Source organism: Papaver somniferum, chromosome 10, assembly GCF_003573695.1.
Source record: "Papaver somniferum cultivar HN1 chromosome 10, ASM357369v1, whole genome shotgun sequence".
NCBI lineage: Eukaryota > Viridiplantae > Streptophyta > Magnoliopsida > Ranunculales > Papaveraceae > Papaver > Papaver somniferum.
Genome location: NC_039367.1, coordinates 96,351,650 through 96,363,637, shown reverse-complemented (window position 1 = coordinate 96,363,637; position 11,988 = coordinate 96,351,650).

Here is an 11,988-nt window from a genome sequence, read left to right as displayed (position 1 = left end):
TAGGCTTACAAAATTTCGGTGCAATTGCGGTGTTTTAATGCTTATGTTGATTCAATTGCTTCCGATTGAGGTGAATAATTTTGCAAGTTGATTTATTTGGTTTGTATGAATTATTTATGGCTTAAAGAAAGAAAATGTTTACGGGATGGATTGTTTAGTCCAATTCGATTCCGGATAAGAGAAGCTAAGTTTATCTTAGTTAAACTTATCAAAGTGGAGGTTTCGGTTATTCAAGTCTAATCGAATGCTTTAACAAGAAATGCTAGTTAACTAACCTAGTACTTGTCTTGTTTAAAATTTAAAGGTCTAAGTTATATGGATAATTAGAACCTGATGAGAAAAATAGAGTTATCTTTATTTTGGTCTTATCGAATGAAGTGGTTGTATTTGTACAATCGGTTTAGCAAAGGGACTAAGTTGCTTAGTTTATTTTTTGTTTGCTAAACTAAATTTGGAAAATTGCTTCGGGGAATTGTTTCCTTGATAACATATCAAAACAAATTACTTTGTAGTTCCGGTTTTGATATTGGTTATGAAAAATGGTGTGTGGAACCCTCGTGCTTAACTATATAGGTTTGCAAGTCTATTTTGAGATTTGTAAGATTCTTTTCGTGTTGTCCTTTATTTTTTCGTTTCTTTGTCATTTTGTGACAAAAGGGGGGAGAAATATATTGAGTAAACTAGTGATACTGGTATTGATTTTATATTGATTGGTATCACTAAGGAAAAGAACAATTGTGCTTAAACGTTTATCTAACGACAGAGTGAAAGCATAGACTAAGGGGGAGTTGCATATCATATTAATTGGTATAACAAAGCTAATACTCTTTGTTATTATAATGTCAACAACGGCATTTAAAGGATTGAATGAATGGAGGTTATTGTGTTGTTGAATTCGGGAATCAAGCGTATGTGTAATGAATTCTTGTAATTTGTTTATCCATACGATTGTAAGAGTTTTGTCACTAAAATTGACAAAGGGGGAGATTTTTAGAGCATAACTTGGTTTAACCCACCAAGCGTTGGTATGTCAAGTTTGGTTGTCATATTTTAGTGAATCAAAACTCATTTTAAGAGTAGCTTGATTATGTAATAGAGTCAACTTAGTATAGGTTAGCTTGAAAGTATTAATATATGAGACACTACAAGTATTGCGAAGACTTGAAGAAGTGAAGAAGTAAGAAGCTACAACGACAACATCATCCTTCCACCTGAGGTTAGTGATATTTTTCTTGAACTGTTTCATTCCCTAATGTATCTTTCAAGTCGTGCATATTGAATACGAAACTGTGAAGCATGAAAACTGTAGATAAACATAATATAAAGGAATACAATATGAATTTTATTCCTTAACCATTAAAACTTTGTAGATAAGACATCGACAGAATTATTTAAATTCTATTGTGATTATGTATGGGTATGAGGTGAGGATTTCATCCTAGGAAACAATGTTTTACATGCGTTTTAAGGAAGTAAGTTCATAAACTTGTTCATGAATCGAAAAGGAAATGCTAAGGAGTTATTGGGATTGTTATTCATTGCATATCTTGTGAACATCCAATATGTGTTATTTAGTATAACCGCTCACGACTTGTTTGTGTTCTTAGTAAACTATTCACAAAGCCCTGACTTATGTATTGGTATGTATTTTATTAATGAAACCGATCTTAAGTAATCACTTGAGATGGTATGATCGAGTTTGTGTTTGTTGAAACGAATCTGGGTAAAGGAGAACCCATACTATGAAGAGGTGCAACACATCACAAAGGGGAATCGATCCTTGTATGAGGTGCAGCACGTTTGTAGCAGAAAGGGGAACCGATCCTATGGACATGTGCAACACATATAAGTTAGATACCATATATATGTGCAGAGCCGATCCTAGTACCTAGTCAATCGAATTTTGGAAAGCTAGTGTGACTATGCACAATACACACATGGAGGCAGAACCGTTAAACCCATGATTTGTAATTGAGTGTTTCTTAATCAATCACATAGTTCTTGAAAGTCAGATGAATCAATTCTAAACTTGTTTGGAAGTGTGGAAAATCGGTTTCAAGGTTGTAAGTATGAAAGAGGATTTACAAAGTAAGGATGTCGCCATACTTTGAACACATACAATAATGTTTATCTTTTATTGTTCAAAGTTATTCCTTAATAGCTACAGGAAGAAAATCCCATGATCGAAATATAAATAAGTTAAGAATCTTTTAATTAAGGTTGTTAATTTTATTTTAGGAAAATGAGAATTAATAATAGTGTTTAATAGTTGAGATTTTCCAAATAGATTTTCGGTCATTATTTTGGACAGAGCATTTCCAGGAATTATGAAAACCGAATTTGGAATATATTGAATATCTTTGAGAATATTTTCGGTTTCGGAAATTCCTTGGTGTCCAATCTTCCTTGTCTATAAATACTTGAAGTTTGCATTTCTAGCAAACTAATCCTTCGTGATACCAAACTTCCTCGGTTGTGTTGTTACTGGTTTAGCCACCTATTCGGAAAGGAGAGTAACCTAATTAGGATAAATCTCTTACGGACGCTCAGTTTAAAGTCTTCTTTTGGGATTGAGAAGCTCTACGAGTACCGTTGGTGGGAAACTAGATAATTGCGGTTTATCTTATGTTTTTGATTGATTTGATTGACTAACGATGGTTGAACTTTGATTGTACCTAGTTTGTTTATGATTGAGAATCTTCTCTTATGATATAAGATTCACTCAAACTAGATCAAAATTTCGACAGGGATCTTTAGACTGTTGTTAACAAACTCCGTTCAGTGCGTGATTGATCACAAGAGACTCAAGTTTTTGTGTACAGGTGTTTATTAAAGATCTAAGAAGATATAAAGACAAAGAAGATATTGAAGATTTATGATTTGGGGTTCATAATCTTTGGTGTGCACAATACTTTTTTTGGTATAAGAGGATCCAACTATAATCATTTTATCCTTGTGGTAGATTGGATTGATTAATTGTGTAGATCGACATCAATACATCTTTTTTTGATTAAAAGTATTGATTGAACATAAGATAGATCTAGGAACCTGACGAAGGAGTTTATGTTAAGATAAACACAAGAGCCTTTGTCCGACTCACATCACTTGGATGAATAGAGTTGATACCAAACATATTTGTTGTTCCTTTATTGTTTGGAATACGTACCAAAAGAATTGTTCCAAGTACGTGACTTATTCATAAGTTGGAGGCGTGGGAATACAGACAGAACTAGGTGAACTATAGGTTTAGTTACTTGGTCTCAACTATACGAAGTTAGGTTTAATTTTGTGTAGCGGCTTAATCCTGAGAGTATTCAATTCTGGACAAGGTCCCGGGGTTTTTCTGCATTTGCGGTTTCCTCGTTAACAAAATCTTGTTGTGTCATTTACTTTATATTTCCGCATTATAATTGTTTTATTATAATTAAAGTAAATTACACAAACGTTAATTCATATTTACTTGATAAGCAATCTTATTGTGTTTGGTTAAGTCCGAACCTTTTTAACAAGTAAACGTATTTCGTTTTTGTATTATCGTATCCATAGACGATCACACGAAGTGTCAACCGATTAGTTGCATTGTCTCGACTCAGTCCATAGACAATCACTTTCGGAGAAAGGACTTATAGGTAGGAAATTTTTTAGCTTGAGGTATATTTGGGTACCCTCGCCTTTTCAATTGGTATTAGAGCATGCAAACACGAAAAGATCCAACAATCTGTGTTTGGTACGTTCCAACCTATAAGAACTGAATCTAATGGTCGATTCAGTTAACGCAATGACAGGATTTGACTACTTTATAAGATCGTGGTGGAAAACACGTATGAAGTATGTAATACTTTAATTCCTAAACCTGTTAGGAATTATGCTTATGTATGTCTTGAGTGACTTATATAATCCTTTGGGTATCATAGGATTGTATATCATTGTTGTGAGTAACAATGATACAATGGCCTATGTGACATGTTGTATCTTGAGAATGCATAAGATTCTTCTCAAATTATTTTACGAACATCGGATATTGTGTACTGGAAAAATCAGGAATCTTAAATATATTTTGGATGGCCTACCAAAGTATACACATGTACATTTTCAGATCAAGAACTGTCAATGTTTCGCTTTCTAGGAGGCGGTTCTGGAAAATATGTGATCCTACAAGTAATGTGTTTTCAGTTAGTAACTCTATTAACAATGGTCTGCTTCATACACCTCAAAAATGTTTTAATGAAGCAAGTGATCTTTTAAAATATTACTGGGTTTATGATTCTGATGGTATTTTTAAATATCATATCTTGTTCAAATTTATCTATGTATACTCTAGTAAATTCTTGAATATACTTCAAATAATATTATTAAATTTTGGTAATAAAAGAGTAAACAGACTTTTGGACAAAAACATGGAATCAATCTGAAATAAAGATCCAGTCCATGAAAAACTGGTTTCCAAAAGAAATACCTAAATACAAAATCGGAATTGTTTCCCCACAAGTCTCAGTTTCCGATTTTGGGAGTGTTTCCTAAAACTAGTTATTTCCGGTTTTTGATATCAAGTCTTTCTATAAAAGATAATCTCTTGCTATGTGTTCAAACATATTGGGGAAGATTGATCAAATCCGTAACTAGGGTTTCTCATATTTTCACAAGTATGAGGAAAAGGGAATCAAAAACCAAATCCGCGAATAATCGGGTCAGAACTGAAGATATTGATGAAATCAGATTTCCTAATAGTATTGACAACAAGCATGTTTTAGCTAGTTTTGTTGACAGCTCCTATTTCAGGAAATACGAAATTCTCAAGAGAATGGATTTTACCACTGAAAAGAAATTTGATTCAGATGTCAAAGATAAGGATTATGTGAAATTTGTTCAAGATTGAAACTGGGGAAAACTTTTCGATTTTGAAAAATATTCACCTGATATGGTAAGAATTTTTTATGCTAATATTCATAATATTGATCAGAAGAAACTTTCCTTTGTTACACTTGTTGGTAATATCTAATGCTATTAATTACAATGAGGGATGTAGTCACTTGATTACTGGAGTTGAAATTGAACACGATACCATTTCAACACATCTCACTGGAAGATCAACAGAATGGGAAAAGGGTAGATTGCCAACAAAAGATATACCCTTCCACCTACGGGTATTTGGTAAACTTGCTTTGGCTACCCTATTTGCAAGTACAAGAGATAAGTCTGTTTGGGACAAAGATTTTGCAGAATTTTTTTATTTTCTGTTAAAATGAGATCCTCAAATTGATATCTGTGGGATTATTGTCAGTCAAATGATAAAAATCTCATATTCTATTGATATCTCAGGAATAAAAAGGCATATGGGCTTTCCCTGTATAATTACAGAGATTTGCAAATTCATCTCAGGAGATGAAGTAAATGATATGAGAAGCATTACGACTGTCTCTAATAAGATTATAGGTCAAATGATTGGAGGAAAATCCAGTAATAAAATGGGTGTTAAGAGAATTTCACCAAATTCCTACAAAAAGTCTCTTCTTGTTCATCTTGAAAAGCTTGGTAAACAAGTTGATTGTTTTCAGAAACACCTGGGCTTTGCTGCTCGAAAAGATACAGAAACTCTTAAAGGAATTCAAAATTTTGAATCAGAGTTTTGGGATCAAGAATCGAAAATTGAAGAAGGGTGACACAAAGCACTTGATCTCAAGGAATGTTCTTCCCAATGATTATGTTAAAAAGGGAATAAAATAGACAATAGTTTTTTGATTACTTCAATGATTGTATTAAGTCTATTATGAATAAAACTATTATGAATAAAATTATTTGATTTTATAATTTTTCTTGTGATGGTTTTTGATTTACATATCCTGTGCTTGAATGTTTATTATTTCTATGGATGTTTATGGGATGTTTGATTTCGGTTTTATTACCTTGATATTGGATCTCATAATATTGTAAACCCTTATGGTTTGGGTGACTTTTTGATTTAGCAGGTTTAAGTTCTATCCCATGTTGGTAGGATTTATCAAAGAATCGTGAAGGGTTCTGGTAGAAGCAATATGTGAAAAAGTCACAATATGTTGAATCGGTTTTGGTTTAGCATAAAAGCATATGTGTTTCGACGGTTTTCAACTTTTGCATGCAATTGTTAAAACCAATTTTCAACCTTTCTCTGGTAAAGGTTTGTTGTTGTTACTCTTTTGTTTTGCATAAGGATGACAACATAATGACATTTTGATATCAATTCTCCCTGGAAGAAGATGCAAACATATTGGAGAAGTGGATGCCAAATTTGAGGTAACAATGTTGTTAATTAATTGTTTTCCTATTTAAGAAAAGCCTGATTTTTATTTCATATATATTTTAATTTTGCTTAAGAAAATTTCGGTACAATTGATGTTTTATTCCATTTTGTGTGTATGGATGTGTGTGTGACTCAATTGGTTCCGGTTAAGAAAAACTATTGTTATCTTGTTTTATTGTGTGGTATCAATTGTTTAGGCTTACAAAATTTCGGTGTCTTAATGCTTATGTTGATTCAATTGCTTCCGGTTGAGGTGAATAATTTTGCAAGTTGATTTATTTGGTTTGTATGAATTATTTACGGCTTAACGAAAGAAAAGTTTTACGGGATGGATTGTTTAGTCCAATTCGATTTTGGATAAGAGAAGCTAAGTTTATCTTAGTTAAACTTATCAAAGTGGAGGTTTCGGTTATTCAAGTCTAATCGAATGCCTTAACAAGAAATTCTAGTTAACTAAACTAATACTTGTCTTGTTTAAAATTTAAAGGTCTAAGTTATATGGATAATTAGAACCTGATGAGAAAAATAGAGTTATCTTTATTTTGGTCTTATCGAATGAAGCGGTTGTATTTGTACAATCGGTTTAGCAAAGGGACTAAGTTGCTTAGTTGATTTTTGGTTTGCTAAACTAAATTGGGAAAATTGCTTCGGGGAATTGTTTCCTTGATAACATATCAAAACAAATTACTTTGTATTTTCGGTTTTGATATTGGTTATCAAAAATGGTGTGTGGAACCCTCGTGCTTAACTATATAGGTTTGCAAGTCTATTTTGAGATTTGTAAGATTCTTTTCGTCTTGTCCTTTATTTTTCGTTTCTTTGTCATTTTGTGACAAAAGGGGGAGAAATATATGGAGTAAACAAGTGATACTGGTATTGATTTTATATTGATTGGTATCACTAAGGAAAAGAACAATTATGCTTAAACATTTATCTAAAGAAAGAGTGAAAGCATAGACTAAAGGGGAGTTGCATATCATATTAATTGGTATAACGAATCTAATACTTTTTTTTATTATAATGTCAACAGCGGTATTTAAAGGATTGAATGAATGCAGGTTATTGTGATGTTGAATTCGGGAACCAAGCGTATGTGTAATGAATTCTTGTAATTTGTTTATCCATATGATTGTAAGAGTTTTGTCACTAAAATTGACAAAGGGGGAGATTTGTAGAGCATAGCTTGGTTGAACCCACCAAGCGTTAGTATGTCAAGTTTGGTTGTCATTTTTTAGTGAATCAAAACTCATTTTAAGAGTCGCTTGATTATGTATTAGATTCAACTTCGTATAGGTTAGCTTGAAAGTATTAGGATATGAGACATTACAAGTATTGCGAAGACTTGAAGAAGTGAAGAAGTAAGAAGATACAACGACAACATCATCCTTCCACTTGAGGTTAGTGATATTTGTCTTGAACTATTTCATTCCCTAACGTATCTTTCAAGTCGTGCATATTGAATAAGAAACTGTGAAGCATGAACACTGTAGATAGACATAGTATTAAGGAATACAATATGGAGTTTATTGATTAACCATTAAACTTTGTAGATAAGACATTGACATAATTGTTTAAATTCTATTGTGATTATGTATGTGTATGAGGTGAGGATTTCATCCTAGGAAACAATGTTTTACATGTGTTTTAAGGAAGTAAGTTCATAAACTTGTTTATGAATCGAAAAGGAAATCGCCAGGAGTTATTGGGATTGTTATTCATTGCATATCTTGTGAAAATCCAATATGTGTGATTTAGTATATCCGCTCACGACTAGTTTTTGTTCTTGGTAAACTATTCACAAAGGCCTGACTTATGTATTGGTATGACTTTTATTAGTGAAACCGATCTTAAGTAATCACCTGAGATGGTATGATCGAGTTTGTGTTTTGTTGAACCGAATCTGAGTAAAGGAGAACCGATCCTATGAAGAGGTGCAACACATCACAAAGGGGAATCGATCCTTGTATTAGGTGCAATAAGTTTGTAGCAGAAAGGGGAATCGATCCTATGGACATGTGCAACACGTTTTTAGGAAAAGGGGAACCGATCCTATGGACATGTGCAACACATATAAGTTAGATACCATATATATGTGGAGAAAAGATCCTAGTACCTAGTCAACCGAATTTTGGAAAGCTAGTCTGACTATGCACAATACTCACATGGAGGTAGAACCGAAACTTGTTTTGGTAGAACCGTTAAACCCATGATTTGTGATTGAATGTTTGTTAATCAATCGCATAGTTCTTGAAAGTCAGATGAATCAATTCTAAACTTGTTTGGAAGTGTGGCAAATCGGTTTCAAGGTTGTAAGTATGAAAGAGGATTTACGAAGTAACGATGTCGGCATACTTTGAACATGTACAATAATATTTATCTTTTATTGTTCAAAGTTATTCCTTAATACCTACAGGAAGAAAATCCCAGGATTAAAATATAAATAAGTTAAGAATCTTTTAATTAAGGTTGTTAATTTTATTTTAGGAAAATGAGAATTAGTAATGTGCATTTACTAGTTGAGATTTTCCAAACTGATTTTCGATCATTATTTTGGACAGAGCATTTCCAGGAATTATGAAAACCTAATTTGGAATATATTGAATATCTTTGAGAATATTTTCGGTTTTGGAAATTCCTTGGTGTCCAAACTTCCTTGTCTATAAATACTTGAAGTTTGCATTTCTAGCAAACTAATCCTTCGTGACAGCGAACTTCCTCGGTTGTGTTGTTACTGGTTTAGCCGCCTATTCGGAGAGGAGAGTAACCTAATTAGGCGAAATCTCTTACGGCCGTTCAGTTTAAAGTCTTCTTTGGGATTGAGAAGCTCTACGAGTACCGTTGGTGGTAAACTAGATAATTGTGGTTTATCTTGTGTTTTCGATTGATTTGATTGACTAACGATGGTTGAACTTTGATTGCACCTAGTTTTTTATGCTTGAGAATCTTCTCTTCTGATATAAGATTCACTCAAACTTGATCGAAGTTTCGACCGAGATCTTTAGACTGTTGTTAGTTCTAAAGACGATCTTGTGATAATCCATTGTTAACAGACTCCGTTCTGTGCATGATTGATCACAAGAGATTCAAGTTGTTGTGCGCAGGTGTTTATTGAAGATCTAAGAAGATTTGAAGACAAAGAAAATATTGAAGATTTCTGATTTGGGGTTCATAATCTTTGGTGTGCACAATACTTGTTTCGGTATAAGAGGATCCAACTATAATCGGTTTATCCTTGTCGTAGATTGGATCGATTAGTTGTGTAGATCGTCATCAATACAATTCTTTGTGATTAAAAGTATTGATTGAACATAAGATAGATCTAAGAACCTGACGATGGAGTTTATGTTAAGATAAACAGAAGAGCCTTTGTCCGACTCACATCACTTGGTTGAATAGAGTTGATACCAAACAGATTTTTTGTTCCTTTACGGTTTGTAATACGAACCAAAGGAATTGTTCCAAGTACGTGACTTATTCAGAAGTTGGAGGCGCGGGAATACAGACGGAACTAGGTGAACTATAGGTTTAGTTGCTTGGTCTCAACTATACGAAGTTAGGTTTAATTTTGTATAGCGGCTTAATCCTGAGAGTATTCAATTCTGGACCAGGCCCCGAGGTTTTTCTGCATTTGTGGTTTCCTCGTTAACAAAATCTTGTTGTGTCATTTACTTTATATTTCCTCATTATAATTATTTTATTATAATTAAGTAAACTACACAGACGTTAATTCATGTTTATTTGATAAGCAATCCTATTGTGTTTGGTAAAGTCCCCGAACCTTTATATCAAGTAAACATACTTCGTTTTTGTATTGGTTAAGTTGAATTGTTCTTCGCGCGTAAAATTCGACCTTTAGTTTTCAACCGAACCCAAAACAGATCTCTGAAAAAATCAAAATTTTTGATGAATTCAACCCAATGAAAGGAGGCTAAACATCTTATACAACTATACATGTGTATTATTAGCATAAAGTTCCTCATCACCCATTTTGATTTCACAAAATTCTCATATTTCTCATAAATCTCTAAAACCTAGGTTTTTTTTCACTTATTCTTCTTCTGAAAACCCCAAACTCTCTCACAAAAAACATATTACTCAACTTTAATCAATCTTTAACAACACTAATTCACAATCATTAACATCTAATCATTATCACTAACACTAATTAGACATGGATATACTTGCCATTATTAAAAACTGGTGGATAAGGGGTGACGGTCTTTTTTTATCTAGTGATCCTATTTTGTCACCATTTGGTATGCCTCAAAAAAAATCATTATGCCTCACAAAACAGGTTTCATTTTTTGAGGTTCAATCTTTTCTCTCTTTTTTTTTTCCTTTTCTCCTGAAAGGGACCATTGTTCCATTTTTGGTAGGCTATTACGAAGTAAAATCCTACACACTTTATCCAGATATTTTAATTAAAAGTCAAAGTACCATTTTTGATCAATTGTTAGTTAAGTCAAAAGTCAAGTATAAATTTAATAAAATATGGTTGTTGAGGTAAGATGAGTGATTCATTATCATAGTAATATATAATATTAATTGAGCGGTCCGCGAGTTATAACTCCAAAGGTGTCACTATCCATCCACAAAAAACCCGTCAAAACAAAAGTAACACAAAAACCCCAAAAAACAAAATTTTGATGAAACCAAAATTTGGTTTCATCATAAAATTTGATGAAACCTCATAGAATTTGACGAAACCAATTTTTGGTTTCATCATAAAATTTGATGAAACAAATTTTGAAATTTGGGGTTTTTGTATCAATTTTTTAAAATTTGGGGTTTTTGTATCAATTTAGTTTAACATGGAGTTTTAATGAATCCCAACATTTGAGTGGAGTTTTTTTTTACCACAAGTTTTGTCACCTTGGGTTTTTATGACTAGTTTTGTTAATTGAGAGAGAAGACGGGGAAGGAAAATTCTGGACGTATTGATTTTTCAAAAACTAGGTTTTGTGATTTACCAAAACTGGTGATTCTGAAGATGAGATTTGTGATCTTTTGTCATCAAAACTGGTGATTCTGAAGATAATGTAGAACAATGTGAATTTTTAAATATAAGAGTAAAAAGAGGTCTTCGCTACTGTAGTGATCAACATTAGAAAAAAGGTGTTAAGGAGCAGATTCCAAGATCAAGAATTTGAGATGAGAACATAAAGAAGTTTCGAGAGAAGAAAACTTCCAATTTCATTAATTGCCAAAACAAAAAGCAAAAGGCAGTACAAATACTAGGCTTACAATGAAGTGCATTATATGAGATGTAAAAATAATGCGGTCCAGACCAAAAAGCAAAAGGCAGTACAACTGAAAGCACCTATGATGCTAAAATGAAGTGCATTATATGAGATGCAAAAATAAAGAGCTAGAAGAGTCGTGATACCACGTACGCCCTCAAGTGCATAATAACACATCGAGCATGTACTTCTAATATGTCAGATACACAATCATTCATGTACATCTCTATAATAATATATCGGAAGACTTAAAGGTGCTTGTTGGTGAATGCTGGTGAACTTTGTATTAATTAGATTATAGATTTTGTATATGTATGGGAGTTTAAGATCAATCCAACCCCACCGGACAACAAAATATAACAATATGGAAACGCGGTCCAGTAAAGTATTCCAGGTCGTAAACGGAATCCTCGCCCGTTCTTCACTTTATGAAAATTGCCTGATAAAGCCTATTAATAATTTCCCAATGTT